Below are 14,166 nucleotides of genomic sequence, written 5' to 3'. Positions count from 1 at the left end.
GTCAAAAAGGGAACTTTGCATCATTCCTGTAAATAAAGAAATAGTATCAATTGCTAAAAATACAGAAAGAAAAACAAATACAAAGACATTCTTGATTTCTGGTGCCAGGCCCCAGTTCTGGCTCCAATCTTATGATAAGTTCATATGCTCTTTCTGGGTCTCTGTTTTCTCTTCTGTAAAATGGGATTGTTGGGAGATATTATATGCCAGATGCCTGGCTCTGAGCTGCCATGGAGCGGGTAAGAGACTTCTGGGCTGGTATTGATTCTGCTTCTGCTGACATGGTTTCCTCTCTGCTCTGGACTTGATCCCCTCCTCACCTACAGGAAAAAGTGGCTGCAGGAAGATTGGGGCTTAGATACTGAGGATGGCAGGGATCTGGGGGACCCAAGATCACGGCCTTTGAGTCTCTGGCATAAATTGCTCCGGTCGGCCCTAAGTGTCACTGAGAATACCCTTGGCTTGGTGGCAGTGAGTTCTTTGTCACTGGAGGCTTTCAAACAGAGCTTGGGGGCTTGGCAGAAGATTGTCAGAATTACACTCAGTCTGGTTCTCAGGGAAAGGGAGCAAATCCTTCCTCCCCCTGCCCATGGGGTACTGGTCCCTGGGGAGCAGGGATGGAGCCCATAGCATTCAGCATCTGCTGCTGTCCACCCCACCTCACATTTATCTAGAATTTTAGAGTTTCCTGTGTACTTTTCAACTACTGTCTCATATGACCCTCCCAGCACGTGGTGATGGAATCCGGGGGGAGACAGGGTCCGCCTGCTAAGCAGCAGGCGGATACACGGGGGGCGGGGGCAAGTGACTTGTCCAAGGTCACGAGGGTGGAATCTTGAGCCCAGGCTGTCTGACTCCAGTGCCTGGGAAGTGTGGCTTCCTCCTCTGTCACCCAGGAGGCTTGTGGCTGGGACTCTGCTTGGGACAAGTCAGCATGAACCCTGACTGGCCCCTTCCTTGTCAGGAGAAAAGAGGTAACAGCCCCTGTCCAGCGGAGGCTCCCCTCACGGAAGTCACCGCTCCTAGGCCATCCTCTGCTTCCTTTGATCCTAGCCAAGGAGACAGTCCAAGGACAGGGAAGAGAGCTACCAGGGAAGAGTGCTGTGAGAGGAGAGAGAGGGCAGGGAGAATCAGACACACAGGTGGGCAGTGACAGGATAAAGATGGGATAGAGATATGCGGAGATCCGGGGAAAGCCCGGTAGACAGACACAGACACAGAGAGAGGGGCAGGAGGAAGACCACAGAGAGACACAGAACGAAGTTGCAGCCAAAGATAAAGACGACTGGGATACACGCGCAGAGAGCGGAATCCGCCCGACCTCGCAGAGAGGAAGGGACAGAGGGTCCTGGCGGGAAGCCAGGAGGTGGAGAGGGCCCGGGAGCGCGGGGGGACCGGGAACGCACAGGCCGATGCCTCCCACCTCCCCCGCCCCGCGGTCCCTCCCGGAGCAGCCGGGCGTGGGGGGAGGAGGAGTGGGCAGCTTCCCGGCAGGGGGCGCCCTGGCCGCGTGGCCTGGTCGGCCGGCAGAGCTCCGGCGGGGGCGGGGCGGGAGCGGTGGCGGGGAGGGGGAGGGCCGGGGCCCGGGCGGGGGACCGGGCAGGCGGCGGGGGCGGGGGCGGGGGCGGGTTGCCCCGGCTCCTCGCCGGGCCCCTCGGCCGCCTTTATAAGCCCGCGGGGGAGGTGGCCCCGGCAGTGTCGCGCTCCCGCCACTCCGCGCCTTCGGTCCTAGCGCACCGACCCCACGTCGCTTGTGCCAGGACAGACCCTCGCCCACGTAGTCCGTTCAGGTAAGGACTCTGTGCTGTCCTCCGGCTCCCCGGGACCCCCGGGGGACGTGGTCGATCCCGGCCTCTCCTACATCCTCCGCTCGTCCGCGGGTGGCGGCGAGGATGGATATAAATGTCTGGGCGCGGACCTCCGCGCCTCTACACCACCCAGGGCAGCCCATTGGGGACCCTCAGGCACCTGTTCTGTTCCGGTTTTCGCGCGCATCCGGGGCTCCCGGCAGCGTGCTGGGCTGGGCTGGAGGTTGGACGCGGCGCCCGCGGGGACCGCGAGCTAAGGGGACCGTGCTCGGGACCGCTGCTGTAGTCCTGGGATTACCTGCCTCCCGGGTCTCTGCCCGGGACTTAGACCTTTCATCTACACCCCTCTCCCTGGCGTCCCGTGACTGAGCAGCCCCAAGGATACCCCCTTGGTGGGAGATCAAGAGACTCAGGCTGCCAACCCCAGCACCCAACCTGGTGCCCTGCCATGCCTGGGAGCCTCTAGATCAAGCCACTGCCGCTTGGGGAGGAGGCCAGTGCGTCCAGGTGGGGTCCAAAGTAGTTTGGGCCAGAGCCCGGATGAATAGAGCGAGGGAGGCGCTGAGGGTCCCAGAGCCGCATGATGGGAGGTTGGAGAAGAGGGGATCTCTGGCGATTGGATGTTTATCTGGGAGTTGGGGTGGGCACAGCGGCTGTGGGGGTAAAGCTATGGCAGTGCTCAGGTGAGTGGGTCGCCCAGAGTTGTTTCCCATGTCCACTTTAAATAAAAAACAGTTCAATGCCTGGTCACAATGTTGGGAGTGGAAGCTGAGAAAAAACCCCATCATTGTCCCTTCTGACCCTTTCCAACACATAATGGGGTAGGGGCCTTTACAAAGGCCTCTGGCTGGAGGAGAAAAAATGCTGGAGATCAAAAGAGGGGGCCATTCTCAGGTCAGAAAGAGCTTTGGACCCTGGGGAAGACTGGGGGGGGGGGCAGGCTTCCCAGAGAGGCGAGGGTTGTTTCCCACACGAGCCAGGACGAAAGCTGTTCATTGAGTGCCTGCTGCGTGCTAGGCCTGCTCCAGCACTTCACACGCATCATCTGGTTTACAGATGGGGAAACTGAGGCTTATAGACATTAAGGAAGTGATGAGACTAGGATTCTAACCCAGACTCTAGCCCACACAACCTTAGCTTCCCGATTCCACTCTACCACCTAAGAGACGAAAGAGCAGAGCCTTAGTTCTGGGCTCCATTCCTGCCCACCCTCCAAACCTGCTTTCTCTTCAGTCCTCCCCACCTGTCCATCTGGGCCCTCTGTCTCTTTTTTCCTTCCTGAACTTCATGCCTCTGAATTCACTAAGCAGAACACAGCTCCCCAACTTCCCCACCTCTGGAGTGAGATCCCTGTGAGTGTCCCTGTCTGAGGCACCACTTGTAAATGGGGAGCGTGCCTCGTGTCTAAGACTCGTGTGAGGAATAAAACTGAACTGAGGCCAGAAACAAAATACTATCTCTATTTAGGAAATATGAAGCTTTGTGCCAAGCCCTGTTCTTGGTGCTGGCCAAGGAGCAGTGAAGAGAACACAGCAATATTTGGACATTTGCATAGAATTGGAATCAAGAAATTCACAAGGGAGGAGATTAAAATGCAGTAACACGTGTAAGATTGGTTGCCTAACATTTTGTTCTCACTCAAAGATCAGGCACCCTAGCTGTGTGACCAGATGGTTCTGTCCCCTATTATGCTTCGGTGTTTTCCTTTAAGCTGAGGCCATCAGTAAACTACCTACCCGTGGTGAGTTCTGGATATGACTAATGCGTGCAAGGTGTTGAGCTGGTGTCTGTGCTTAATATTGGCTCCAGTGAGCTCTAATCTCAGCAAAAAATGCAACCCTAACCCTGGGTGTATGGTTATGTCACTGCCCCTGACGCCTGGTCACCCACCTTCACCCGGGCTCTGCCCAATCTTTGATGAGCTGGTGCCATTGCCCATACTCAGAAGCTACCTCCTATCATCCGAGACACAGCCTAGGTCAGGAGCCCGGAGTTCTGTGCTGGGCACAGGTCCGGGCTTTTACCTCTGCAGGACCTCCTGCCCTCTGTCTCACTGTGTCCCAGCTTGGAAATGGAGTGAAACGGAACTCAGCCCCTGCCTGTCCCACTGGACATTACCTATCCGACCCTGCAAGCTAGATGCTGTCCTCGCCTTACATTTCCTTAGATGGGAGGGATTTGCCCAAGGACACTCAGATGCTACCGGGCGGAGCTGGGATTGAGGGCCCAAGTGGTGAGAATTCCAAGTCTGGTGATCTCTGTGTTGTACCCACCTCCGGGGATGAGGGTGTCTAAATCCAGGAGCAAGATCCAGCAGCACAGCCCAGAGACCTTGAAATAGGCCCAACTGAAGTTGTCGATACAAACCCCAGAACTCGAAGAGAGCGTTGCGGGGAGAGTGAGCGAGCTGGGCTGAGAACCAGCACTCGGAAATCTGCGCAGGGTCTCAGGAATGCTGACTCAGCTTTCCCAGGGCAACGTAGTCTCGGCTGGAGCTAGGCTGGGCTGTATGGCTTCATTTTTTTCCCATCCCTTCTAGAGGTATCCTGACTTAAGGGGGCAGGGAGCAGTAGCTTGCTGTGGGGAGGAGATTGGAGGTTCATTCCCAGCATTCCTATGTGACCCTGAACAAATTACTTTCCCTCTCTGAGCCTCAGAAGAAGAAATCATCTGTAATGTGGGTTAATAAGGGACCAGCAAGATCATAAATGGTTTTCCAACACTGGGATGAACCCGTGTTGGTGGCTGAGAAGTTCTGTGTTCCCAGGGTATTTTCCTTAACCACTAGCAGGTGGTCCATAGGGCACGGGAGAGGCCCTGTTTAGGTGAAAGGCCCGGACACCAGGGGAAACCCTGGCTTCTGGGTCAGCATCTTGGGTTCCAGTCCTCGCTGTGTGACCTCAGGCAAATCACTTGGCCTCTCTTGAGTGCTGGGTTCACAGTCGGCCCTTAGCAACTTTGGTAGAATGTTCAGGGTCCAAAGAACATTCACGAACAGTCTCTATGTTTTCCACCTCCCCATACCACCCCCCAACAGTTCATGATTGCTCCCAGAAAAAGTTCATGCTTAAAGTTTTCCATGCTGAAATTCTCAACCTCACTGTGGCATGAAATCAATTGTTTGCATTTAATTTGACTTCTCAAATTAAGGGGTAAAATTTGAGATGAGGGTAGGGGGTTGGGGGAGGAGATGAGGAAAATGAAGTTAAACCAGATGTGTTTTTGTTTAACTGTCGGATGGTGGTTAAAGTGCCTGAGTATTACCGTGGTTCTTTCTGGATTCCAGTAACCAGGAGTCAGGTTTCACTAAAAATTGTAGTGTGCCTTCCCAGCAAATGTGGGCTTGCCTTCCCCATTATTATTATTATTATTATTATTATTATTATTCTATATTCATCTGTGGCCACAAAATACTGAGCAGTGAGAATACCTCACAGATGCCTGGGATTTCAGAGCTGGAAGATGTTTAGCAGCTGGCTCGGTCATCTAGCTGCTTTGCAGATCAGGAAGGTGGAGGCCCAGAGAGGGGAAGGAGTTTACCCAGGGTCACCCAGCTGCTTAGAGGGGAGCTGGACTGGGAATTCAGTCTTACGGCTCTAAGGTCCACGACTTCCTTAAAAGTAACCAGTGTTGGGACGCCTGGGTGGCTCAGTCAGTTAAGCTGCTGCCTTCGGCTCAGGTTATGATGCCAGGGTCCTGGGATCGAGTCCCGCATTGGGCTCCTTGCTCAGCAGGGAGCCTGCTTCTCTCTCTGCCTCTGCCTGCCTCTCTGCCTGCTTGTGCACTCTCTATCTCTCTGACAAATAAATAAATAAATAAATAAAATCTTTAAAAAAAAATAAAAGTACCCAGTGTTTTGGATTTGGTCAGTCTCGTGTCCGTATCCACTGTGTCCACAATGTATCTAGTTTTTGAAAAGAAAGCTGTTCAGGGAGGATGCAGATGGTGTGGATCGGTAGGAAAAGGATCTTCAACTCATTTGAGAGCAGGGTTTGAGTCCTGAGGGGTTGATACACTAGTGGTAGGACCTTGGGCAGGTCCCCTCTCTGAGCCTCCGCGTCCTTGTTGGTAAGCCCAAATGCCTGACATCCGCAAGACTAGGAATGTCTCTAATTCAGTGAATTGGCTTTCCCATATTTATGGCCCAGGTCATGGCAGGCCTAGACAGGCCTAGGGCGCAGACTGCCCTCCAGACAGGGCAGGGGACAGCTATGGCCGATTGTTGGCTTTTGCAGTGATTTAAAGACCTTGATTTAGTTGTTGCTGTTACTCAGCCAAGTGATTTCATTCTACTTTTCTTGAAAGACCAGGGGATGTGGCCACACTGCGCTGCATCCCAGCTGTGTCGCCATGGGTGGAGCTGAGTAACAGCCCCTCTGTCCACTTGATGACAGTCCCCACGGCTCCCTTCTCCCCCACGCCCACTTTCCTCATGGACATGACCTCCCTGCCTTCTGAATTTGCAGTTTCTGGGTGAGGTGCTTTGAGGCTTTGGAAGGAGGTCTCAAATCTCATCCGAATGAGGGCATGGGGCTTGGGCTGGCCCTCAGGGAGCTCAGGGTAGGAGTGTGGGACACGTGGATAGCGGTCCCTCCTGCTGTGGAAGGAGCTTTCTTCTTGCTCTGGTGGTCCCTGGGAAGAGTCTAAGGGCTCTAGAGGTCTAGGGGTGATGGCAACAGCCTGTCAGGACTTAGATAGCTGGCCCGGGGCCTACCCACTTGGGGACAGGCAGCCCTTGGTCCTTCAGGGTACAGATGACACGCTCCTTCAGGGAAGGGACTCCCTGGACTAGTACCCGTTCACCTAAATGCTCCCAACTGCCCTGCGTGCTGGTGTCACTCATCTCCGAGACAGGAAACACTGTCTTGCGCTCTGAACTCAGGGCTCTTGTTGGGCCACCTTTGCTGAGTGCCAAGGCCTAGCCATGACAGGCAGGCATCATGGTGGCAACACAGACCTCCAAGTCACTGTGACTGAGCTTCAGTAAGGGCAGTGTGGCAGGCCATGAAGCCTTATGGTCAAATACAGGGGGTCTGAAAGCAGCTGCCTGGACGGAAGATTCTAGAAGGTCACCACAACTGTTCTGGGGGTACAAGATGAACAAGGGGGTCAGTTACCCCACCTGACAACCTGATAGTAACCACGGGCCCCAACATGGTCCTCCCACTTGCGGAGGAGCTCAGAAATGGGGCCCGTGTGGGTTTGTATTTTATAAGTACCTGCTGGGCACCAGGCATCTTGAACATTATCTCTGATCCCTTCTCTCCTCCCCACCTCCTGCCCTTTTGCAGTTGAGACAGAGGTTCAGAGGGTAGACATACCAGGGTCAAACCCTTCCCCAGTACTTCTGACCCAGGGACGGGAGGAGAGGGGAGGGGAGGCTGGGAGGCTATTTCTGGGAAAAAGACCTCCAGGACAAATACCTTCTCCCCAACCCAAAGTTCTATGGAAGTATCTTCACCCTCCCAGACTTCAGTTTGTGGTTTGGATGAGTGAATTTCATGAGGTCAAGTATGTAGGCTACCAGGCAGAGCTCAGCAAACATTTTATCTTTAAAAAAAGTGTTTAGGTGGCTTTTATTTGAAAAGCCATAAATCCAACCTCTAAAAGGATCTGTCATGTGACTTTTTGTTAAGTCAATCTCTTGCCTTCTTTGATCTACCTTTTCACTTTGTCTAGGAAACAACGAGGGTGGGGGCTGTCTTCTCAGATCTCAGGCTGAGGCTCCCAGGTCTCTGTCCTGTAATCCCCCAGGCCTCTTGTAGGCTGTCACTGAACCGTGTCAGGCTTGGCCTTTCTGAGTATCATTTGTCAATTTCTCCCTCCACCTGTCCCCACGTTGACTTACCAACAGCTCCTTAACATACAGGAGTTGATAACTTAACCATCTGCCACCATTCTGGGCAGAAGGTGTCTCAGCGGATTCTGAGTCTTCCTCCCCTCCCTCACTCTTAGCACCGTTATAGGTGCTGTTTTCTCTGCCTCCTTCATTGAGTGTCGCCCACTCCCCGTGCCACATGTCCCCCAACGCTCACTAATACCTACTAGCATTGCCAGGCCAGGGGTGGCCCACTGCCTCACCTGGAATTGCTCATTTGGTCTTAACAGCAGCCCTGGGTGGCCAGTGCTATTATCCCCACAATACACAGGAGGAAACTGAGGCACGAAGTCCCCCACCTGGCAAGTGGGAAGCAGACACGTTTGTCCCCCAGTATTGCCAATCCATCCACTCATTGCTGCTTCCTTTTCTGTGACATAAATGATACAATCCATTTTCCTAGGAGAATCTGGTTCCTTCCTTATAATGAAATCATCAAACTTGGTAATTCATGTTTCGGTTCAGTTAGCCAGCTATCAAGGATGAAAAACAGGGCTCCTCCCGACACCCCTTCCAAACCCTTGCTTGGATCACTTGATATTTTTTGTGTGTGAAAATGATGTGGGGGTTTTTCCCCCCGTTAACCTAATCCTGATAATTAATGTCTAAGGGCTTACTCTGCGTCAGGAACACGGAGCTAATCTCTTTGAATGACTGTAGTGTGTTTTTTCTTCCTCTACATTTTACAGAGGAGCAAACTGAAACTCAGAAGCTCTGTAACTTGCCACGACACACAGCTGCAAAGGGGAAAGGGAACCAAATCCAGGTCTCACGTGGTCTTGCTTATCTGATTAGCATCTGAATTCAAATCTTTGTTTGTATACAAGCCCTCAGGGGATGGTGCCGTCTACATTTGTTTTCACTGGAACCTTCTGCCTCTGGGGTTTGCAAAGTGTGGTAGGAGGCCCCAGGGGTGGGGATGAGGGCGGGGAACCGAGTAGGTGGTCCTCTTGGGGGCCTGCGGCTTCTGGCTTCTGTTCTCTCAAGACAGTGGGTCTCAATGGGCCTGGACACCTCCTGTTCTGGTCCAGAGGAAGGAAGTAACAATCGTGGCAGGAAGCATCCTCAGAAAGCCAGAGGAAGCTGAGTTTGAATCCCTGCCCTTTTTCATGCTTTGTGACCTTGGGCAAGTCCCTTTTCCTCTTGGCTTCCAGTTATCCCTCCTGACAACCAGGACTTGTATTGAGGCAAGGCCTTCAGGGCTTTTCTAGCTCTTTTGTGGCAAATAGTTACACTCAAGTCAGATACCATCACTCAGCCATGGCTCTTTTTCCTTCCAAACTTCAGGGCCTTCTAAATGCAGTCCTCCAGGCAGCCCTTTTCAACAAATTAAGTTGGCACAAGACTGAAGGATATCCCAGAACCAAATTAGATCTGGTCATTGCATGGAGCCTGGTCATTGCATGGAGCGTGGAGAAGGGACAGGCCCAAGGAGGCCCTAGGTCATTGTCCCCCGGCTCCTCAGTCTCCTTTCCTTGTACAGGAAAGCAGGAGGAGCTCAGAGCTAGACTGAGCCAGAACTCCCCTCTGGTGCCAGGTGGGGACCTTTCTTGGGGCGCACAGTGGTGCCCATGCTTAGTCCTCAAGGGGGCGGTGCTGGCTTCTAGGGATGGTGATGACCCAGGCTGTATAGTGAGAGTGGAAAGAAAGAGGCTGGTTGGTCCTGGAGAGTTACGCTCACCCCTATCCCACCCTCTTTGATAGTACTGTTATGCCCCCCAAATGGGTCCGTGATTAAAGGAGCGAGACTGATAGAAAGCGAAGGTCAAGAAAAGCTTTATTTCGTGCCAAGCATCAAGAATCAAACTGATCGGCCAGGGCCACGCCTCTTACAAAGAGGGCGACCTTTCTCCGTTTCACAGACTAGCTTTTAAGGGCAAAGGCCATGTGGTCGGGCCTGGCCACGCACAGGTGGCCAATGAGATTGTAACACACAGAGAAAGCTGCACAGTGATGCTAGGTGACCAATTGAATTACAATTTATCCTATAATAGACATTTGACCTAGCCTATCACACCTTGGTAACTAGGGAGACAGTATGCCTCCCCCCACTGATTGGATGTCTCCACCTGGCCTGACCTACCGTTGTATCTGGGCTTTGTTACCTGGAGCTGGTTTCTGGGACTTGTCTTTAAGTTAAGTCCCCTGGGGGAAGGGGAGCAGGGATAGTTTAAGGGTTAAACAACGTTATTATTTTAACCTTGATGGAAGCCGCTAGCTAAATAGGTCCTTACAGTACTAATGGTAGTAAGAATGGTAGAGTAGGGGCGCCTGGGTGGCTCAGTGGGTTAAGCCGCTGCCTTCGGCTCAGGTCATGATCTCAGGGTCCTGGGATCGAGTCCCGCATCGGGCTCTCTGCTCAGCGAAAAGCCTGCTTCCCTCTCTCTCTCTCTCTGCCTTCCTCTCTGTCTACTTGTGATCTCTCTCTGTCAAATAAATAAATAAAAAATCTTAAAAAAAAAAAAAAGAATGGTAGAGTAATAATAGTGGAGTCACTAACATTTGGGGCGCCTGGGTGGCTCAGTAGGTCAAGTGTCTCGTCTGCCTTCAGCTTGGGTCATGACCCTAGGGTCCTGGGATGGAGTCCTGCATGGGGCTCCCTGCTTAGCAAGGAGTCTGCTTCTCCCTCTCCCTCAGCTGCTCCCCCTGCTTGTGTGCTCGCTCTCTCTCAAAAATTTAAAAAATAAATTTAAAAAGAACTAATGACTTTCGGATATATTTTGAATATTATGAATATTTATCATGCACCGAGCAATTCTGGTTAAGCGCTTTATATATATACACTTTTAATCGTTCTAGCGACCCATTCTCCAAGTGAGGGAAATGACTCAGAGGTGAAGCAATGTGCCTGAGTTGCCCGGGCTGGTGAACCCAGGACTTCTGCCCAGATTTTAATTCACCTCCTTGCGTCCCTGCCACTGGCTCCCTGCCGCTGGCTTCCTCCCTGGCTCTGCCGCCTTTGTGACGGGGCTACCCCTTTCCCTGGGGAGGGCGCCCTTCCCTGCGAGGCACCTCCCACCTACCGATGAGGACAGCCTGGCAGATGGCATCTTCCCTTTGGCAGGTTAGAAAACCTGGGGTCCCAAGGAAAGAAATGGTAATCCCTGCTCCAGGGGATTTAGTGTTCTACCTGTCCCCTGGGCCTCTCGTGAATCGATGGCCCCACGGAGCAAAGGCAGGCAGCTGAGAGGGGCAGCTGACGGAGGGGGACAGGGCCTGGCCTACCCAGCTCCGGTTCCAGTTCTAGCTCCTGTTCTAATCAGCCAAGTGATGCTGGATGAGTTATTATGAGACTCCCAACCTCAGCTTCCAGGCTCCTGTTGTACTTTTCCATTTTTAAAGCCCATTTATTTATTTATTTGAAATCTCTACACCCAATATGGGACCTCGAACTCGAAACCCTAAGATCAAGAGTCATATGCTTTGGAGCACATGACCGGCTCAGTCAGTGGCGCATAGGACTCTTGATCTTGAGATCTTGAGGTTGTGAGTTCAAGCCCCACATTGGGTGTAGAGATTACTTTAAAAAAAAAAAAGGGTCCCATGCTCCACCAACTGAGCTGGCCAGGTGTACTTTTAAAGTCCTTTCTTATTCGTGAACTCACTGGATCCTTAAAACAGCCCCCCCCCAAAATACTGTCTTCATTTTGCAAAAGGGGAAAATGAGAAAGTGAGGCTTAGGTCAAACCAATGGCAAAAATTAGCCCTCAAATTCAGATCAGGATCCCAGGCCAATGGTCTTTCTCCAGATGTGTTCTGAAGACTCTTACAATCTGATTGTCTATGGGATGTCTGCCTTGGAGTATGATTTTTCTGGAGGGCGAGAATCTCATCAAATCCTTGGCGAACTCCAGTGTCTAGCAAGGCGCCTGCCTTCGGCAAATGCATGTCATCCTTGGGTTATGGAGAGGCTTCCCCACCTGGCAAGGCTTTCCCCAGCTCAGCTGGGCTCTCTCACCACAGGGAAACCTGTGGAGGCTGGTCCTGCTGGGTGTGACACCTGAGCCGCCCCAGGATGAGCCTGGCTGCCCTTCCGTTGATGTCTTCACATCTCTGCTGATGACACCGACTCATAAATAGTTTGGTGGTGATTGGCCCCAGGACAAGTCAGTTTCCTTATGGGCAGCTCAGGCCCTTAGTCAGGTATGGGTTCTCCCAACGACTACCTCTGACTGGTCTTTTCGTCCGTTTTATTTACAGATGTACCCTCACCTCAGTGCCAAGCAACTTTAACTTCCTTTTTTTTTTTTTTTTTAAGATCTTATTTATTTATTTGACAGACAGAGATCACAAGCAGGCAGAGAGGCAGGAAGAGAGAGAGGAGGAAGCAGGCTCTCCGAGGAGCAGAGAGCCCGACGCGGGGCTCGATCCCAGGAACCCAGGACCATGATCCGAGCCGAAGGCAGAGGCTTCAACCCACTGAGCCACCCAGGCGCCCCTAACTTCTTTAATAATAATAGAAATGGCTGTCAAAATGCTGAATCAATGTGTGCTGTGCTTTTTGGCACATAGTACACACTTAATGCATATTTGATGAATGAATGAATACTTGCGCATCATACCCCCAGGCAGGGGCCTCAACAGAGGTTTCCAGGAAGGGGAACCTACCTGTCACCTCACCCCTGCCTGGGGTAGCCCCTGCCTGTGTCAGCTCCCTAATTGCCCAGCACTGCCCACAGCCAGCAGCAGACATTAGCATCTTTCCCGGTGAGGAGGAGCCGTGACCGCTTGGAGGGAGGTACGGCTGTGATCCGGAGTACCCAGAGGCAGAAATGAGGCTCAGTGCGGTTCCGTAACTTGCCCGGGGTCACAGACCTGTGAAGCTGGGATTTGGACCCAGAGCCTGGAGTCTTTCCCCTTGTTCCACCCCAATCGGCTGAGCAGGTTGGTTTTGGCTCTGGTGTGTCTGTCTACGGATGTCTGGTCCAGGCCTGACTCCAAACAACCTCAATGTATTTAATGATAGTAAGAGTGGTCTTTCACCGAATCCCGTATGTGTGCTTGGCCTGCTAAGTAAGTGTTCGACACACCCTTCTCTGTTTGGGTGACTTAGCCTCCCCATCGAGTAGGGACAAATCGCTGGTTTTAAAGGTTAAAGAGTAGAAGCACAGTAGGGTGCTCAAGGTCATGCAGCTCATAAGCAGTTAAGCCAGAATTTGAACCTGGGCAGCCTGGCTCCAGAGTATGGGCCCGTAATCATTTAATACTAGATAAATCTCTGCAGGCCAGATGTGTAAACTCCTGAACCTCCTGGTTCTTCCGGGGCCAGACTCGGGGAGGAGGTACAAGGCAGGAACAGACTGCATGACACTTCCTGGCCCTCTGAGCTGAGGAGTGCAAAGTTTATCTGTCCCCTGTGTGGTTCCTGGAGGCAGGGAGAAATGGGGGTGGGGGGCACAGCAGGGCAGTCCCGGTGTCTCTGGGAACCTGGGTCAGGGGGAGGCCAGGGTAATTAGCAGACTGAAACCACTGCTAACTCAGAAACCTCAGTGGGAGATTGGCCCCAGCCTCGGTCCAGGAATCTGGCCTCTGGCCTGACCCTCCCGGGTTTCTGTCCCACCCTTCTAAGGTCTTCCTGGGTTGGGAAATGTCAGAGCACTGGCTTAAGTGAGAACTTGGCACTGAAATTTCCTCTTTCACGGAATCCCTGGGCTGGCCTGCCTGTCCCATTTCCTCCCCCAAAGGAAGTGGATCCTGTCCTGTAGGGTAGCTACATGATTGGATTTGCCCAACCAGCACCTGGCCACGGAGAGCTCAGCTGTACAAGGCCTCTAGCTGGGGCATTGAGGCAGGCCCGCCAACCTTCTCAGCCAGTCATGGAGGGTGAAATACGGGCAGGACGCCTGTCTTGTTGGTTTGGCCAAGGCAGGCCCCAGAGGATTCCTGTGAGAGGCAGTACTGGCCTGTGGGTTTGTCCGCTCTGAGGCCTGAAGTGGCTCCTGGGGTGGGGAGGGAGGGAGAAAAGGGATTCCCCTGCTCCACGATATTCCGATATTCCGGCTCGAGTGGCCTTGCTCATCATTTCACCAGGGTGTGTCAGCTCACCTGGGTGTCGACTTCTTAGCACCTGTCAGGGTGGAGAAAGGAGGAAGCAGAGTCAGCAAGGCGGATGAGATGAATGCGGAGGACATTCATTCATCCATTCATTCAACAAATATTTTATTAGTCCAGCTCCCTGCTGGGCCCAGGGCTAGGTACTGGGATTCATGAGTGAATCTGGTCCAGTTTTTCCTTCAGAGAACGTCCAGTGTTTGGGGAGATACTCAGGTGGACAGGCTCCTGCAGAGTCCCAGGTGGTGTAGGATGAAGGAAAGTTCGAGAACCATGGGACCAGAGGGGGGCCTCCTCACCAAGCCTTGGGTAGAATGACCACAAGGGATTTCTGGAGGAGTTGGCGTTAGATCTTTTTTTTCCCCTCCCTCCAGCAAATACTTACTGAGGATCTTCTATAGGCAGGTGTGGTTCTAGGTACAGGGGGGT

At 52.7% G+C, this 14,166-nt stretch overlaps 1 protein-coding gene across 1 annotated transcript in view; it reads left to right on the top strand.

Annotated features, from left to right (window-relative positions):
- Positions 1 to 1,626: 1,626 nt before the first annotated feature.
- Positions 1,627 to 14,166, top strand: part of ALPL (alkaline phosphatase, biomineralization associated) — a 58,241-nt gene continuing 45,701 nt past the window's right edge. The window contains exon 1 of the mRNA XM_047727649.1: positions 1,627 to 1,790. The gene's annotated coding sequence lies outside the window, so the exon portion shown is untranslated. The remainder of the gene's footprint in view (positions 1,791 to 14,166) is intronic.

This window comes from Lutra lutra, chromosome 4 (assembly GCF_902655055.1).
Source record: "Lutra lutra chromosome 4, mLutLut1.2, whole genome shotgun sequence".
NCBI classification, from domain to species: domain Eukaryota; kingdom Metazoa; phylum Chordata; class Mammalia; order Carnivora; family Mustelidae; genus Lutra; species Lutra lutra.
Note: the sequence above shows the minus strand (reverse complement) of the source record. Positions and strands in the feature narration are given on the sequence as shown.